Genomic DNA, 3,891 nt, shown 5'->3' with positions numbered 1-3,891 from the left:
AAAGATCTCATATTTACAGATGTCTCCTGTAGATTCTGTTTCCCTAGAGAATCAGACCAATACAGCTTTGGTACTAGGAGTGAGGTGTTGTGATTTGCAAATACCAAAAATGCTGGAACAGCTTCATAAATGAATAAGGGGAAGATTCTAGAAGAATTGTGAAGAGTTTGGTCCAAAAGACCTTTGCTTTAAAGAGACTATTGATAGAAATATGGGCTCTAAAAATATTTCTGATGAGGCTTTAGACAGAAATGATGAATGCATCACTGTAAACTGAATGAAAGGCAACCCTGTTTTAAAGTGGCAGAGAACTTGGCAAAATTGAGTTCTAATGCAGGATGGAAGGGAGAATTTGAAAGTGATGAGCTAAGATGAAACATGCAGACTGGCTTCTCTTTGCACCTTATAGTAAAATGTGAGAGGAAAGGGATAAGCTAAGAACTGAATTTGTGGGTACAAGTAAACCAGAAATTGATGGTCTGGAAAATCTTGGGCTCCCAGAAAGTGAGACCACAGAGACTAGTGCCCCATATGAGGATTTAACCAAACATGGAAACAGACAAACATTTCAGTAAAAGCCAGGATTGGAAATGCAGTTATATGGAAAGGATTTGCAGGAAGTCCTATTGTCTGATGGTTGTAACCCACATATGCCAACAAATTTTTGCAAGATCTGTATGAATGGAACTACTCCCAGTCTGGACTAAAAGCAACAGAAAAGGGGAAAATTAAAGGAAAAATACTTCAAAGGCCAAACCATGGACGCTAAGGTTTGGAGCCAAGAAATCTTGGGCCTGGAGAGCAGACCTACCAATGCACTTACAAAGTGTGAGTTTCCCCTGGAGTTTACAGAGGTGGACCTTCCACCCTGCTTTTCAAGAACGCTGCTGCCCCAGACCTCAGAAAGTGTGGAGCACATTGCCTGGGGTGTGGGGAGAGCCTGACAAACCCACTGTTATGAAGGTGTTGAGTGTGTGCCCTGGAGATGGCAGAGTCTGGGGGCCACCCAGATGCCTGAGGAGGGTGATTTCAAAAAGAAGGTGCTCTTCCCAGTCTTCCCAAATGTTGCAACCCTCACCCCAGTATTTTTACAGAGCAGAGCCACTGGTAATTCCTTGAAAAAGGTGGAACTGCCACTCTCTCAAGTTCTAAGGATAAAACATCATTCTATAAATGACTCTCAAACTCTGAAATCTAATGGAGTATGCCCTGCAGGTTTTTGGAATTTCTTGGATTCAGTGAGCCCCTACTTTCTTTCCTTCCAATTTTTCCCTATGGAAATGGGAACATTTATCCTATGACTGTCCCTCCTTTGTATATTGGAAGCAGATAACTTATTCTGTTTCACAGGTCCACAGTAAGAGAAGAATTTTCCCTTAGGACAGACCATGCTTGTAACTTATTTTTTTCTTTTTTGGGGTGCATGGCCCAGGAATTGAACCTGGGTCTCCCACATGAAAGGCGGGCATTCTAACCACTGAACTACCCATGCACCCTTATTCTTATGAGGCTTATAGTGTTTTTGATTTTGCATGGTACTTGTAGTTTTACTGAAATGATTTAAGACTTTATAATATTGGGGTGAAGTGAATGCATTTTGTCTTTTGACCGTGTCTTTTGGGGGTCCAGAGGGTGTAATGTATTGGTTTGAAGCTGTTATGTACTCCATGTTCTTTTTTTTTTTTTAAATACCAAAAAACACCAAACAAACACAAACATTCATGACTTTCGATCATTCTGTTCTACATATATAATCAGTAATTCACAATATCATCACATAGTTGCATATTCATCATCATGATCATTTCTTGGAACATTTGCATCTATTCAGAAAAAGAAATAAAAACAAAGCAGAAAAAAATTCATACATACCATACCCCCCATCACTCTCCCTCACCAATCACCAGTAAAATAAATTTCACTATAAATTCATTTTAACATTTGTTTCCCCTATTATTCATCTTTATTCCATATGTTTTACTCATCATTGATAAGGTAGATAAAAGGAGCAACAGACACAAGGTTTTCACAATCACACAGTCACATTGTGAAAGCTAGATCATTATACAATCATCTTCAAGAAACATGGCTACTGGAATACAGCTCCACATTTACAGGCAGTTCCCTCCAACCTCTCCACTACATTTTGACTAACAAGGTGATATCTATTTAACATGTAAGAATAACCCCCAGAATAACCTCTCGACTCTGTTTGGAATCTCTCAGCCATTGAAAATTTATTTTGTCTCATTTCACTCTTTCCCCTTTTGATTGAGAAGGTTTCTTCAATCCCTTGATGCTGAGTCTCAGCTCATTCTCTTTTAATTGAATCTTGTTGGGGCATTTTGTTGGGTGAAACATTTTGATTAGGTTGTTTCTATGGAGATGTGACTCCACCCATTCAAGGTGGGTCTTGAGCTGCTTGCTAGAGTCCTTTAAGAGATCCCAAACAGTCTAAAGAAACTAAGAAAAAAAATTCCTCAGTAGAAGTCAAAAGGACCCACAGGAGCTGAGAGAGCCTTTCTGAGACCAACCTGGGAAAGACAAGGGCCAGCAGATGCCACCATGTGTCTTCCCATATGGCAGAGGAAATTGGATGTAATTGGTCTTTCTTCAGCGAAGGTGTCCTAATGTTGATGCCTTAATTTGGACATTTCCATGGCCTTAAAATTATAATTTATAACTTAATAAATTCCCTTTGTACAAGCCAGTCCATTTTTGGCAAATTGCATTAGGACAACTTTAGCAAACCAAAGCAGCTACTATTTTAAAAAATTGAAATAAGAAATGTGGGAGATCACGTGGGAAAATAGGAACACTCGTGCATTGTTGATGGGAATGTAAAATGGTGCAGCCACTTTGGAAGACATTTTGGCACTTCCTTAGAAAGCTAACTATAGAATTAACACATGATGCAGCAATCCTGCTAGTGGGTACCCAGAACTGAAGGCAGGGATTTAAATAGATATTTGCACACCTATGTTTATATAAACATTATTCACAATTACCAAAAACTGGAAGCAACTCAAGTGCCCATAAACTGATGAATGAATAAATAAAACATAGTATATACCTACAAAGATATATTATTCAGCCATAAAAAGAAATGAAGGGCTGATAAATGTGACAACATGGGTGAACCTTGAGGTCATTATGCTAAGTGAAATAATCCAGACACAAAAGAACAAATATCAAATGATCTAATTGACATAAATAAACAAACTCACAACAAGCATACTCATAGAGTTGGAATCTAGAATATATGTTACCAGGGGATAGACTGGAATTAGAGAATATGAAATAGATGCTTAATTTGTACAGTATTTCTATTTAGATTGGTCATAAGGGTTTGGAAATGGATAGTGGTGATAGTAGCACATTATTTTGAGTAAACAACATTACTGAATTATATAGGTGAATGTCATTAAAAGGGGAAATATTAGGTCATATATGTTACTAGAAAAAAATTAAAATACAAAACATAGGACTGCATAATACAGTGAACCCTACTGTAGATGATGGGCTATAGGTAATAGTACAAGTATAAGAATGTTCTTTCATGAAGTATAACAATATACCATAATAAATATACAAGGTAAGTATGATAGGGTAGCATATGGAATTAAATATGCCTAACAGAAATTATGGACAGTATTTAATAATATTATTTTAATAATCTTTCACCAATTGTAACAAAGACAACACTGTGAAAAAATAGTACAATTACAAAAAAGTGCTATTATCAATTTTAATAAATGTTCCACATCAGTGTAAGGTATTGGTGGTGTATTTTATGTATGCTTGTGCTATGAGCCCATAGCTTCTCTAATAAAAAAAATTTACAAAAATAAAGGAATAAATGAAGTTATGAGGCATGCTGCAACACGGAAG

At 37.1% G+C, this 3,891-nt stretch overlaps 1 non-coding gene across 1 annotated transcript; it reads right to left on the bottom strand.

Annotated features, from left to right (window-relative positions):
- Positions 1-1,420: 1,420 nt before the first annotated feature.
- TRNAE-UUC (transfer RNA glutamic acid (anticodon UUC)) lies at positions 1,421-1,492 on the bottom strand. The gene has a single exon. It is a non-coding gene; the product is annotated as a tRNA-Glu (tRNA).
- Positions 1,493-3,891: the final 2,399 nt, after the last annotated feature.

This window comes from Tamandua tetradactyla, chromosome 16 (assembly GCF_023851605.1).
Source record: "Tamandua tetradactyla isolate mTamTet1 chromosome 16, mTamTet1.pri, whole genome shotgun sequence".
NCBI classification, from domain to species: Eukaryota; Metazoa; Chordata; class Mammalia; order Pilosa; family Myrmecophagidae; genus Tamandua; species Tamandua tetradactyla.
The sequence above is the reverse complement of the archived record's forward strand: the minus strand, read 5'-3'. Positions and strand labels throughout refer to the sequence as shown.